The sequence below is a fragment of the Hyla sarda genome, chromosome 11 (assembly GCF_029499605.1).
Source record: "Hyla sarda isolate aHylSar1 chromosome 11, aHylSar1.hap1, whole genome shotgun sequence".
NCBI classification, from domain to species: Eukaryota; Metazoa; Chordata; class Amphibia; order Anura; family Hylidae; genus Hyla; species Hyla sarda.
Genome location: NC_079199.1, coordinates 74,358,169 through 74,373,492, shown reverse-complemented (window position 1 = coordinate 74,373,492; position 15,324 = coordinate 74,358,169). Strand labels below are relative to the sequence as shown.

At 47.3% G+C, this 15,324-nt stretch overlaps 1 non-coding gene across 1 annotated transcript; it reads right to left on the bottom strand.

Annotated features, from left to right (window-relative positions):
- Positions 1-14,062: 14,062 nt before the first annotated feature.
- On the bottom strand, positions 14,063-14,249 carry LOC130295988 (U2 spliceosomal RNA). The gene has a single exon (XR_008849083.1). It is a non-coding gene; the product is annotated as a U2 spliceosomal RNA (small nuclear RNA).
- Between the last annotated feature and the right edge of the window lie 1,075 nt (positions 14,250-15,324).

Sequence of the window (15,324 nt, the reverse complement as noted above, 5' to 3'; positions counted from 1 at the left end):
CCCTGCGATCAGACATCTTATCCCATATCCTTTGGATAGAGGATAAGATGTCTAGAGGAGGAGTACCCTTTTAAAGGAGTACTCTGGGGCAGTATTCCTGCTCCGTCCTGCCCGGGCTGCAAAAAAAAATGAAAATAAACCATCTCTCACCTTCCTGGGTTCCCGCGGAGCGCCACTACAGCTGATCGGTCCTCCGGTCCATCCTCTTCATACTTCCGGGTGTAACGAAGCGTCACATGGCGCTCAGCCAATCGCCGCCGCGATGTTCTGCCTCGGCCCATAATAGGCTGAGCGCCATGTGACGATTCGTTCACACGGAAGTATGAATAAGATGGACCGGAGGACCCATCAGCTGTAGTGGCGCTCCGCGGGAACCCAGGAAGGTGAGAGATGGTTTATTTTCATTTTTTTGCAGCCCGGGCAGGACGGAGCAGGAAAACTCTGCACCAGAGTACTCCTTTAAGTACCAGGGCACCAAGATGTATATTTACATCCAATGGGGGAGATTTATTAAAACCTGTGCAGAGGATAAGTTGACCAGTTGCCCATAGCAGCCAATCAGATCGCTTGTTTATTTTTTTAAAAGGCCTCTGAAAATGAAAGCAGCGATCTGATTGGTTGCTATGGGCAACTGCTCCACTTTTCCTCTGCACAGGTCTTTATATATCTCCCCCAATGTTCTTAAGGGGTTATCATTCTGATAATACACTGTAACAAAAACCTCCTCATGTCCCTATCATCATGATAACACACTGTAAGAAACCTCCTCATGTAATCTTCTTAGAATTGGGGTGACACACTGTAACATGCCTCCTCCTCATGTAATCACCTTACTACTGGGGTGACACACTGTAACAAACCTCCTCCTCATGTAATCACCTTACTACTGGGGTGACACACTGTAACAAACCTCCTCCTCATGTAATCACCTTACTACTGGGGTGACACACTGTAACAAACCTCCTCCTCATGTAATCACCTTACTACTGGGGTGACACACTGTAACAAACCTCCTCATCATGTAATCTCCTTACTACTGGGGTGACACACTGTAACAAACCTCCTCATGTAATCTCCTTACTACTGGGGTGACACACTGTAACAAACCTCCTCATCATGTAATCTCCTTACTACTGGGGTGACACACTGTGACAAAACTCCTCCTCATGTAATCTCCTTACTACTGGGGTGACACACTGTAACAAACCTCCTCCTCATGTAATTACCTTACTACTGGGGTGACACGCTGTAACAAACCTCCTCCTCCTGTAATCACTTTACTACTGGGGTGACACACTGTAACAAACCTCCTCCTCCTGTAATCACTTTACTACTGGGGTGACACACTGTAACAAATCTTCCATGTAATTACCTTACTGGGGTGACATGTCTCCTCCAGCTCCGCCCCGCCTCCTCCACAGCATCACACAGGTCCTTCAACCACGATCTTCCCTCTCCACCACAGCTAAGCTCCGCCCCAACATGTGATGGTGACATCATCACAGGTCCTACATCTCCAGCATCTAGCAGTCTGGGCCAGGGGAGGAGACGGAGGGAGGGTAAGAACAGAGAGGATGGTCCTGCAGGACTAATGTAAGGAACAGCATTCCTCCTGTGGAAAATGCAAAGGAACGCTGTTCCTGCAGGACTCGAGCCCTCCACTGCCCCCATACACATACACTGCCCCATACCATACACACTGCCCCCATACACACACACTGCCCCATACCATACACACTGCACCATACACATACTCTGCCCCATACACATACACTGCCCCATACCATACACACTGCCCCCATACACAGCCCCCATACACATACACTGCCCCATACCATACACACTGCCCCATACCATACACACTGCACCATACACATACACTGCCCCATACACATACACTGCCCCATACCATACACACTGCCCCATACCATACACACTGCACCATACACATACTCTGCCCCATACACATACACTGCCCCATACCATACACACTGCCCCCATACACAGCCCCCATACACATACACTGCCCCATACCATACACACTGCCCCATACCATACACACTGCACCATACACATACACTGCCCCATACACATACACTGCCCCATACCATACACACTGCCCCATACCATACACACTGCCCCCATACACATACACTGCCCCCATACACCGCCCCATACACATACACTGCCCCCATATACATACACTGCCCCCATACTCATACACTGCCCCCATACTCATACACTGCCCCATACACATGTACTGCCCCCATATACTCACATGCACTGCCCCCCATACACAGCCCCCATACACATACACTGCCCCATACCATACACTGCCCCATACCATACACACTGCCCCATACACATACACTGCCCCATACACATACACTGCCCCATACCATACACTGCCCCCAAATACACACACATACAGAGCCCCCATATACACACATACACAGCCCCATAGAAAATACACTGCCCCATACACATACACTGCCCCCATCTACACACACATACACAGCCCCCATATACACTGCCCCATACACATGTACTGCCCCCATATACTCACATGCACTGCCCCCCATACACTGCCCCTATGTACACGCACATACACAGCCCACATATATACTGCCTCATACACATACACTGCACCATACACATATACTGCCCCTATATACACACATACACTGCCCCATACCATACACACTGCCCCATACACATACACTGCCCCATACACATACACTGCCACATACACATACACACTGCCCCGTACCATACACTGCCCCATACACATACACTGCCCCATACCATACACTGCCACATACACATACACTGCCCCATACACATACACTGCCCCCATATACATACACTGCCCCCATACACATACACTGCCCCATACCATACACACTGCCCCCATACACAGCCCCATACCATACACTGCTACATACACATACACTGCCCCATACCATACACACTGCCCCATACCATACACACTGCCCCATACCATACACTGCCCCATACACATACACTGCACCCATACACATATACTGCCCCATACCATACACTGCCCCAATACACATACAATGCCCCCCATAAGCATACAATGCCCCCCATACACATACACTGCCCCCATACACATGCACTGCCCCCATACACATACACCGCCCCCATACACATACACTGCAACATACACAGACACTGCCCCCATACACAGACACTTCCCCCATACTCATACACTGCCCCCATACTCATACACTGCCCCATACCATACACACTGCCCCATACACATACACTGCCCCCATACACATACACTGCCCACATACACTGCCCCCATACACATACACTGCCCCATACACATAAACTGACGACATACACTGTCCCATACACATACACTGCCCCCATACCTTACACACAGCCCCATACATATGCACTGCCCCATACACATATACTGCCCCTATATACACACACGTACACAACCCCATGCACACATACACTGCCCCTATAAACACACACGTACACAACCCCATACACACATACACAGTCCCATACCATATAAACTGCCCCATACACATGCACTGCCCCATACACATACACTGCCCCATACACATACACAGCCACCATATACACACATACACAGCCCCCATACACAAAAACAGCCCCATACCATATACACTGCCCCTATATACACACATAGACACAGCCCCCACACACAGTCCACCATACACACAAACACAGCCCCCCACACACACATACAGCCCTGTACCATATACACTGCCCCATACATATACACTGCCCCCATACACTGCCCCATACACATACACTGCCCCCATACACATACACTGCCCCATACCATACACACTGCCCCATACACTTACACATACACCCATACAAATATACTCGCATACACAGCCCCATATACTCACCTACACTGCCCCATACACATGCACTGCTCCCATACACATACACTGCCCCCATATACACACACATACAGAGCCCCCATATACACACATACACAGCCCCATACAAAATACACTGCCCCATACACATACACTGCCCCCATCTACACACACATACACAGCCCCCATATACACTGCCCCATACACATGTACTGCCCCCATATACTCACATGCACTGCCCCCCATACACTGCCCCTATGTACACGCACATACACAGCCCACATATATACTGCCTCATACACATACACTGCACCATACACATATACTGCCCCTATATACACACATACACAGCCCCATACCATATACATAGCCTCATACACATACACTGCCCCTATATACACACACAGCCATACACATACACTCAGGACCAGTTTTAGATTTAATGTGGCGCTGGGCAAAATTAAAAGTGGGGCCGCAAAAGCCAAACAAGTTAGATTTTATTGTGAAACGACTGATGTCATTACAAAGTAAAATTGGTAGTGCATAAAACAAGCGCTTGTAGGGGTCTGTAGGTGGAAAACTGAAAGCGTTATGGTTTTTAGAAGGTGGGGAGGAAAAAACAAAAGTGCAAAAACGGAAAAACGCTGAGTCCTGAAAGGGTTAAATGATCAGGAGCACAAGCCACAAAGCGTATGTCCCTGTAGACACAATATTTGCTAGACACACAATACCGCTATATTGTTCCAAATTAAAAACCACAATAAAAAGACCAATATTCTGACATACAATAACATATACTGTAGTGGTAGATACCAACTATACACTGGCACCCTGCAGATCGAATGAGGCCGGGTTCACATATGTCAGGCGTGCACTGGAGGGAAACTAATGCTAGAACTGATCCCATTTATTTGAATGGGGCAGTTCACAATCATCCAGCGTCTTAATTTTGACACCGGATTGTTGGACACACCGGAGAGGGAGGTTTGGATTACACCCCCTGAAAAACACTACTGTGCGTGTGTGTATGTATATATATGTATCATAGGAAAGAAAAATAAAAAAAATATATATATATATATATATATATATTTCCCAACCAGAGTGTATCCAGCTGTTGCAAAACTACAACTCTCAGCATGCTGGGATTTGTAGTATTCCAACAGCTGGAGGCACCCTGGTTGCGAAACATTGATATATACACACACATGCATAAATCAGTGTTTCCCAACCAGGATGCCCCCAGCTATTACAAAACTATCAATCCCAGCATGCCCAAATAGCCTAAACAGCTGGAGGCACCCTGTTTGGGAAACACTGTTAACAATATATATATATATATATATATATACAAAGTCCCGAAATCACAGCACCAGTCAGGTCATGGATCTTGAAATACTGGATTATTTTATTCTTCCCCACAGCAAATGCAACGTTTCGGAAGTAGTAGCCTTTATCAAGCATAATGCAAATACAAAATGTGCATATATATATATATATATATATATATATATATATATATATATATATCACAGATACATTTCATTGGCTACAACTCATGTGATACAAATGTATAATTATCTAAAAACGCACCTCTATTTAAATTAAATTGGAGCAATGCTCTGTTAATCACAGTGATGTCAAGTTGACATAGCATCCGTCTATATACAATACAATCAATACACATATAAAGTGCCCTGTGCCATATGACATACAGTGCTATATAGTGTTATATAGGTACCTTCAGTATCAGCCAAATATATAACTCGATCGCACCCAGAACATGCCGATCGCTGCCATCTCCGTTCTCATTCTTGTTTGTATACAAAGCGACTGCGCATGCGTCGGAAAAGTTCCTACGTATCAGCGCATCACTTCCGCTCTCGATCGCTCACAGTAATGTGTGCTGATCAGGTGCGCGTAATGCCCTTACCCACACTAATCACCATTTGTGTTCTGCGGCTGCGCAAACGGGTCCGACGATCGTGTTATCACACTGGACATATCGCAATCCAGCCGGCCGGCTGTGCATGCGCATTGTAACCAAACACTTGTAACCTAGCAAATCATGTTTGAATAGTACAACAGTAAATGCTGACATCAAATTATCATGCAACTGATATTTTATTTCTAGATGACATGAATGAGGGCATATATTAGAAAAAAAAATAATATATAAGAGGATGGCTGCAATGGCTGCGATCTTGGCTGTAGTGAAGGTCCCCACGCATTTGCTGTGGGGAAGAATAAAATAATCCAGTATTTCAAGATCCATGACCTGACTGGTGCTGTGATTTCGGGACTTTGTTTATATATATATATATATATATATATATATATATATTCTTTTATTTTATTGAAGAGCTGAGGTATGTGCTCTCAAGTCACCCAAGTGCAAGTATTCACACAAAATACCGTGCACAAGGATGCGGTCTATCGCAAGCCCTTTTTTTACACTTGATCTTAGCCAAAAGGCCCAGAGGTGATAACCGGTAAAGGGGTGGAACCAACCATGCCCCCTTCATGAGCACTCACACTACTTATAGGGAAGAAAGGAAGGCTGGCAGGCGGCCTCCCATGCATAGGAAAGGAGGGAGGCAGGCAGTCTCCCATACACTCTCTGGGTGGGTGGCAGTCAGCCACCCGTACATACAGCACAGGCTAAATCCACATCATTGCTTAAAAGAAGGACAGAAGTCCATTCCACTCTGATGGAGCAATAAGCAATGCAATCCATACCCTGGCTTTTACAGGAACCCCTGTAATTGTGTAATTCACATTTCTTGCCACAAGATGGCAGTGGTGTTTTAAAATCTTGAACGCTGTGCACAGCTAACTCCGTACTATTGAAATTGCTCAGTGTCTGTCAGACAGACTGGTATTTAGACTCTTCTATCTAGTTAGTTCCGGTGCCCTGCTGCAGCTCGGGCACGGGAGTTACTAACTAAGCGGGGACACTGGCACAGCGTTATTATTAAAACATAATCCTCCCTTACTTTAAAGGAAGGGAGGATTACGTTTTATATCATGAAAAACTATTTCGGAAACTATGTCGGAGTTAGCTGTGCACAGCGTTCAATATTTTAAAACACCACTGCCATCTTGTGGCAAGAAATGTGAATTACACAAGTCAAGAAATATTTTAAAGAAGCATTAATAAAAGTAAATTTTTAGGGGATCTTTAGTCAGGGTTAATCCTGAGGGGATTTATTTCCCCAAGTAGGTTGTTCATTAATAAGTCGGCCCAGAGATCCCTAGGGGATTTAGCTAGTGTAGGTTTTCGTGACATATTCTACTTTAACATAGCGGTAAATTTTTGTGGTTACTTGCATCACAAAATGTCATGAAAATTTAGAAAATTTTGCATTTTTCTAACTTTGAAACTCTCTGCTTGTAAGGAAAATGGATATTCCAAATACATTTTATATTGATTCACAAACACAATGGGGGAGATTTATCAAAGGATTTAGACTGATTTTTCATGTCTAAATTTGTCGCACAGAAAGTCGCAGTCTAAATATGTGCGACTTTTCTGCGACTTTTGCTCTAGAGGAATTTTAGAACATGATGCATGCAAGTCTATTTTAGACAGAAATGCATTGGAAAATGCATTGGTGCTGAATTTATCAAGTGCGACTTTTGTGCGACAAGTCGCATCTGCCCAAAATACGCTGAAATGTCAGACCATGCTGGAGCAGGACTAAATGCAGTTTAAGCTGTAGACCCTGAAGTCTGAGCACAGAATTTATCAAGGGCTGTGAGACCTTTGATAAATTAGGAGCACAATAGACAGGAGACTACCACATACGCTGGTCTATAAGCATACCCAGAATAGACTAGATTAGTAAATGTCCCCCAATATGTCTAATTTATGTTGGCATCATAAAATTGACCAATTTTTTACTTTTTGAAGACATTAGAGGGCTTCAAAGTATAGCAGCAATTTTCTAAATTTTCATGAAAATTTTAAAATCTGAATTTTTAAAAGACCAGTTAAGTTTGAACTGGATTTGAGGGGCCATTCTGTGAGAAATACCCCATAAATGACCCCATTGTAGAAACTACACCCCTCACAGTTTTCAAAATGACATTCAAAATGTGTGTTAACCCTTTAGGTCTTTCACAAGAATTGCAGCAAAGTGGAGGAGAAAAATCAAAATCTGCATTTTTTACACTAACATATTCTTGTAGCCCCATTTTTTTCATTTTTAAAAGTGGTAAAAGGAGAAAAGCCCCCCAAAATTTGTAGCTCAATTTCTCTCGAGTACGTAAATACATCATATGTTGACATAAAGTGCTTTGTGGGCTCACAACATGGCTCAAGAGGGAAAGAGCAACTGTAGGATTTTTTTAAACAAATTTTGCTGTCATGGTTTTTGGGGCCATGTTGCATTTAGGAAGCCCCCATGGTGCCAGAACAGCAAAAAAAACATATGGCATACTATTTTGGAAACTACACCCCTCAAGGAATGTAACAAGGGGTATAGTGAGCCTCAACACCCCACAGGTGTTTGGCGACTTTGCGTTGAAGTTGGGTGTAAAAATGGAAAATTAGATTTTCTCTATCGGCTCCATTGGGGGACACAGACCATGGGTGTATGCTGCTGTCTCTAGGAGGTATGACACTATGGCAACAAAAAAAAGTCGGCTCCTCCCAGCAGGATATACCCGCCTCTAGGCCCTGAGCTAATCAGTTTTAGCTTAGTGTCTGAAGGAGGTGGACATGGTCTGGAATTCTCCAGACCAGGTCTTCTGTTTCTTATTTTTCCTAGTTAGGGTATGTGTTAGTTTTTTATTCCGTTTTCTTTCATGTTTTCAGGTGGGGACTCAGGAACTGCGGCTCACTGTTTCCTCATTGTGATTGAGGGGGCACAGACATTGCGTATATGCGCTGTTCACCCCCTCTCGCCAACGGTCAGCGTCTGGGGTTGTACCTCATGGGTCCGGGTCCCCCTATTCCCTGCTCGCTTTGCTCGCACATGGTAGCTCAGCGTGATGCAGGTAACAGAAAGCTGACTGAAGACCTCACAGAAGACTCCATTAGGTAAGTACTTCTGATTGAGGTGAGTATATATTCTTCTCCCTTTAGGTGCTGACTTGCAACCTCTGGAGACCCTCATTTTTTGGCCCACCTTTCAGGGTCCAAGGGGCTGGCCTGTGTTAGGGGCTCTATCTTTTATTCTAAAAAAAGGGGCGAGCAATGGCATATTGGGAATGAATGGTTTACTTTATTATTATGCACATGTGTGTGTGTGTTATACTATGCGGCTGACAGCCGCGGCGCTTACTATGTGGCTGACAGCCGCGGCGCTTTTACTGTTCGGGCGCATGAAGCGCCGACTTACTTTCGATTTCGGCAGCAGACGACTGTCGGCGAATATGTGTATCGCCCGCTCACTTCCCGGTGGGCGCATATGCGGCTGACATGTGCGCCTGGGGCAAGGAGCGGGCGCCATTACTATTGTTCTTCTCGGCGGCCGGGGAGCTATAGCTCCGCCCACAGGGCCGCCGGAGCTCACTGGAGGCGCGGATTGTCCTCCAATCAGCGCCGTGCGTGCGATTTTCGGTGGCAGAGGCCAATCAGACAGGGCCCCTGCTCCAGGCACGCCCCTCTCTGGCTATTGGCTGGCCTGTTTCTCCCTCTCTATCTACACAGAGCGGAGTTCTCCTCACAGCAGCCACCACAGGGGACACAGACTCGGGTGAAATAGTTCTTTTTTCATTATGCTCGTACCCAGAATTGTTCCTCCCTCTAAACAGACAACTGGAGCGTTAGTTTCCTATTTGGTCTGTAAGAACTGTAATTCCAAAATACCTGGTTCTGCTGAACCCACTTGCTCTGCCTGCTCCTCTGCTGCCCCAGACCCCCTGGTACCCTCGGATGCTCTTTCAGTTCTGGTGGATTCGGCCGCCCCTCCAGCCTGGGTTTCTTCCCTATCCCAGTATATGGGCTGACTTGACTCAAGTCTCCCGTTCGGTGGCTGAGGCTTCTCGTGACGTGGTGTCTGCCTTGAAGAGGTCTGCCCTGTGCCAACCCTCTAAAGGGCCCCGCTCCTCTTCTCCACATACTTCACCCTCTCACAGGCGTACTAGGGGTGTATCTTCTGACTCTTCCATTGAGTCTTCAGGTAGACGTGGGTGCTCCCCTCGTGGGTCCCGCCCCCCCCCGTGTCATCTGGTCACAAACGTCGCTCCTCCAGAGGACGTTCCCGGAATCGCCACTCTGCCTCGCAAGAGTCGCGTACCCGGTCATGGACGCCCCCCACTTGTTCACATTCTCCTGGTGGATGAGGCTTTCGAATTGGCATCTGACTCGGAGGACCGCTCGGATACAGTTGAAATGGTGAACTCATTGGTTGCGGCCATAAGAGACACCTTTCACTTAGAGGACCCAGGATCTTCGGATGTGACTCCTGAAGTATCTTTTCATCATGCTAAACTGGCACCTCAAAGGTTCAGCTCTCACGCTGAATTTGACACCCTTCTGGAATCTGCATGGAAACATCCGGACAAGAGGCTCCCGGGAATGAAGAAGGTTCAGGTGCGTTACCCATTCGACAAGGACCTTGCCTCTAAGATGGTTTCCCCTCCCTTGGTGGATCCACCAATTTCCCGCCTCTCTAAGGCTACTACACTGTCGCTAGCAGATATGGCTGCTTTCAAGGATTCAACGGACAAGAAGGTGGAGTCCTTAGCGAAGTTTGCCTCTGAAGCAGCAGGCTCTTCTATGCTTCCCACCTTCGCCTCGGCTTGGGTGTCCAAGGCCCTATCGGTGTGGTGCTCAAAACTCCGTCAGGGTATCCAGGCGGGATCCCCCCAGAGGATCTGTCTGCTTTGGTTCTCCAATGCTCTAAAGCTGGGGACTTTCTGTGCACAGCTTCCATGCAGTCAGCCCGTTGTGCTGCCTTTGCTGTGGGTCACCTGGCGGCCCTCCGCCGTTCCATGTGGCTTAAGGCTTGGGATGTGGATGCGGATGCCGCTTCCAAAAGGTCTCTCACCGAGCTTCCTTTTACTGGTGCCCGTCTTTTTGGCAAGCGCCTTGACGAGATTATCTCTGAGGCGACGGTTGGCAAGAGTTCCTTGTTGCCTCAAAATAAGGCTCGCTCTACTTCCCAGAGGAAGTCCTCTTCCTTTCAGTCCTTTCGGACTTTTGGCCCTAATAAGGGGTCTAGGCAGGCGCCTTCGCGGGACAAGAAGGCTCCCTCATTCCGGGCTTGCCCGTCTTGGAAGTTGGACACCAACCGTTCCGGCCGTTTTGCGGCCAAATCGGGCAAACGCAAACCCACTTCTGCATGAAGTGATGCCCCCACCCGCAGATTTTTCTTGGGTGGGAGGTCGTCTCTTACTTTTTCGAGACATCTGGACCACACACATTCAGGACTCTTTGGTCAGGGACGTGGTGTCCAACGGATACCGAATGGAATCTGCCTCCCTCCCGAGGGATCGTTTTTTTCAGTCCCGGGCCCCCCGGTCTCCTTCTCTGGCGAAACAGTTTCGGGAGGCTCTCCGGTCCCTGCTTCTCCAGGGAGTTATTTTTGGGGTTTCTATTCCAATCTTTTTGTGGTCCCCAAGAAGGGCGGTTCTGTGCGGCCAATCCTGGACCTCAAGCGTCTCAACCTTCATCTTCTCATCCGCCACTTCCGATTGGAATCCCTCCGTTCGGTAGTGGCATCCATGGAACAAGGGGAATTTCTTTCTTCAGTGGACATCAAAGATGCCTACCTCCATGTTCCAATATTTCCCAGCCATCAATGGCTTTTTTTCCTATTACTCCTTGTGAAAATGAAAAATTTGGGATAACACCAGCATTTTAGTGAAGAAAATAAAATTTTTCACTTTCACGTCCAACTTTAATGAAAATTTGTCAAACACCTGTGGGGTGTTAAAGCTCACTATACCCATTCTTACATTCCGTGAGGGGTGTAGTTTCCAAAATGGGGTCACATGTGGGTATTTATTTTTGTGCGTTTATGTCAGAACCGCTGTAAAAGGTAAAAGGAGAAAAAGCCCCCCAAAATTTGTTGGGCAATTTTTACCGAGTACGGTAAAGTGAGAGAGCGCCATGCGCATTTAAGGCCTAAATTACGGATGCAAGAGTTAGACTTGCCTCGGATACCAAAATTACCCTACGGCAGTGTTTCGCAAACAGAGTGCCTCCAGCTGTTGCAAAACTCCCAGCATGCCTGGACAGTCAATGGCTGTCTGGCAATACTGGGAGTTGTTGTTTTGCAACAGCTGGAGACTACGTTTTAGAAACCGTGCCATACCAGAGGTTTCTCATTTTTATTGGGGGGGGGGGGGGGGGGACTGTGTAGGGGTATGTTTATAGGTAGTGTTTTTAGGGTACATTCAGACTGCCGGGGGATTACAGCGAGTTTCCTGCTGTGAGTTTGAGCTGCAGCAGAAAATTTCCTGCATCTCTAGCTTGCAGCGAGAGACTAACTGTAAACCCCCGCCCCTTGTGAATGTACCCTGTACATTCGCATGGAGGGGGGGCAAACCCCCAGGTACCGCCACCATCTTCTCCCCCCCCCCCCCTCTCTGCCTGACATCCAGGGGCGGGCAGAGCGGGGAATTTCCATGGTAACCCCTCCGCCTTTAACTGCCATTGGTCAGTAGTCATTACTAATGGCAGGGGATAGGGGGGGATGGCACCACTGCCACCTCGCTCCTATCCCTTAGGAGGATTGGGGCTGTCACTGACAAATCCTTTCATCCCTATTTTCCGGGCAATCGGGTCATCAGAGACCCGATCAGCCCGGAATTGCCACAAACGTCGATTTGCCGCCATGGCCGACATGGGGGGTTCTCAGGACCCTCCTAGGCATTTTCACAGGATGCCTGCTGAAAGATTTCAGCAGGCATCTCGGTCCGGTCCCCGACGGCTAGCGGCGGGGACCGAAATTCCCACGGGCGTATCCATACACCCTCAGTCCTTAAGGACTTTGAAACGGGGGCGTATGGGCACGCCCTCCATCCTTAAGGGGTTAAGATCTGCATATGAAAACAACACGCCTACCTTTGTTGCCTGCAGCCACCTCCCTGGCTGTCCGGACACGGAATCAAACCAACTGTAACGAGAAACTGAAAATAAACAGTATTCACCTGCATCCTTTTGGACTCTTTGCTGAATCAGGGTAATCTGACAACCCATGGTCGTGCTGTTGGTGCTTCTGGTTCTTCTGCTGTTTACACCTGGCAGTGGCATTGAATGACATTTAATAGAACTAAAGGTCCTGGGTGCAACAATCCTCCCATGAGGACCAGCCTCAACAGCTTTGTAGATTGCACTCATGTTTGCAACTCCATATACATTTTATTTTCTTCATACTTCTTTCTTCATACTTTTTTCTTTCTGTCATTCAGACTTTCATTCATTCTCACTCACTCACTCACTCACTCACTCACTTTAATTCATTTGTTCTCTCTCTCACTCACTCAATTACTCACTCAATCACTCACTCACTCTCTCTCTTACCCACTCACTCAGTCAGTCTCTCTCTCTTTCTTTCTTTTTTTTATTAATTTTTTTCCATCTTCTTCTTCTTCTTCAGACCCCATCATAGCACTAATGCTTATCCAATACCACCAGCAGATGGAGACACTCCATTGCAACATTGGTTGTGAGCAGCAGTCTCTAAAAACAAATGCCTCATGGCTGATTTCCCATCAATCAATGGATGGCAAATTTTGTTTTTATCATTCACTGACCACAGAACCAATGCATGGTCAAGCAACAGCAATGACGCACCCTTGTGAATAACCATGAGACCCTCACATCATTTAACAGGATTCAGCACCACCTGCAAGACAGCTACGTATCATGTCATGTCAAACCTGCACAGGTGTGCTAGATTAGTATTATTATTATTTTTTTAGTTTTTATGACATCAATCAGTGTGCAAACATGGTCAGTAAAACGCCAAATGGATAGACGTTCATAAACCAGTCAGTGCAACTCATTATTGTGGTCTCTAATTGTGGAACTCTTTTTTTTTTTGTGAGGATACGATGAGCTTATCCAATTAAGGAGGCCATTCAGCAGTACTGGGTCTGGACAGCAGCGGCACCTTCTGCAGCCAGACTGACTGACATGACAAGGCAGGCAACAGCTGCAGCAGCACCCACAGAGGATTAAATAAGAATCTGTCTTTTTTAACACTGGAATGGGGTGGTGCACTGTACCCGAAGATACTGCCATATCGGGTCAATGCATTGGGCGACGGAAGCAAGTTTCCAAATCGGCTCCCATTCTCAAAAATCCATTTAATTTATGGTCCCCAGATAGGGGACGTATCAGATATTAAACTGATAAGAACAGATTTTTGATTGAAAAAACCTTTATTACCAATCAATTGTCAATCACACAATAAATATATTCACCATAACAGAACTGACTTTTTTTTATCTATCTATCTATCTATCTATATATATATATACCGTATTTATCGGGGTATACCACGCACCGGCCTATAACATGCACCCTCATTTTACCAAGGATATTTGGGTAAAAAAAGTTTTTTACCCAAATATCCATGGTAAAATGAGGGTGCGTGTGTGCGCGTGTATACCCCGATAAACCCCCAGGAAAGGCAGGGGGAGAGAGGCCGTCGCTGCCCGCTTCTCTCTCCCTGCCTTTCCTGGGGTCTAGAGCGCTGCTGCCGGCCCTTCTCACCCCCTGGTTATCGGCGCCGACAGCCAGGGGGAGAGAAGGGGCAGCGGCACCCATTGCCGGCGCCGCTGCCCCATTGCCTCCCCCCATCCCCGGTGGCATAATTACCTGGGTCGGGTCCGCGCTGCTGCAGGCCTCCGGCGCGCGTCCCCTGCGTCGTTGCTATGCACGGCGCGGCGCATGACGTCAGTGCGCCGCGCCGTGCCGTGCATAGCAACAGGTAATTATGCCACCGGGGATGGGGGGAGGCAACGGGGCAGCGGCGCCGGCAATGGGTGCCGCTGCCCCTTCTCTCCCCCTGGCTGTCGGCGCCGCTTCTCTCCCCCTGGCTATCGGCGCCGGCACCGATAGTCAGGGGGACAGAACGGGCAGCGGCGCCGATAGCCAGGGGGTGAGAAGGGCCGGCAGCAGGGCTCTAGACCCCAGGAAAGTCAGGGGGAGAGAAGCGGGCAGCGACGGCCTCTCTCCCCCTGCCTTTCCTGGGGGTGTATCGGCGTATAACACGCACATAGACTTTAGGCTAAAAATTTTAGCCTAAAAAGTGCGTGTTATACGCCGATAAATACGGTATATATATATATATAGATATATAAAAAAAATTATTTTATTGAAGAGCTGAGGTATGTGCTCTTAAAGAGTAGCTATCCTCAACTAAAATGTCCATATTCCCCCTCCCCATCTTTCCCTACATCTATCCCTGTTTTTTTTATCCTCTTAAAACATTAGAACAATACCTTTTTCCACTCCTCTTCGGTAGCT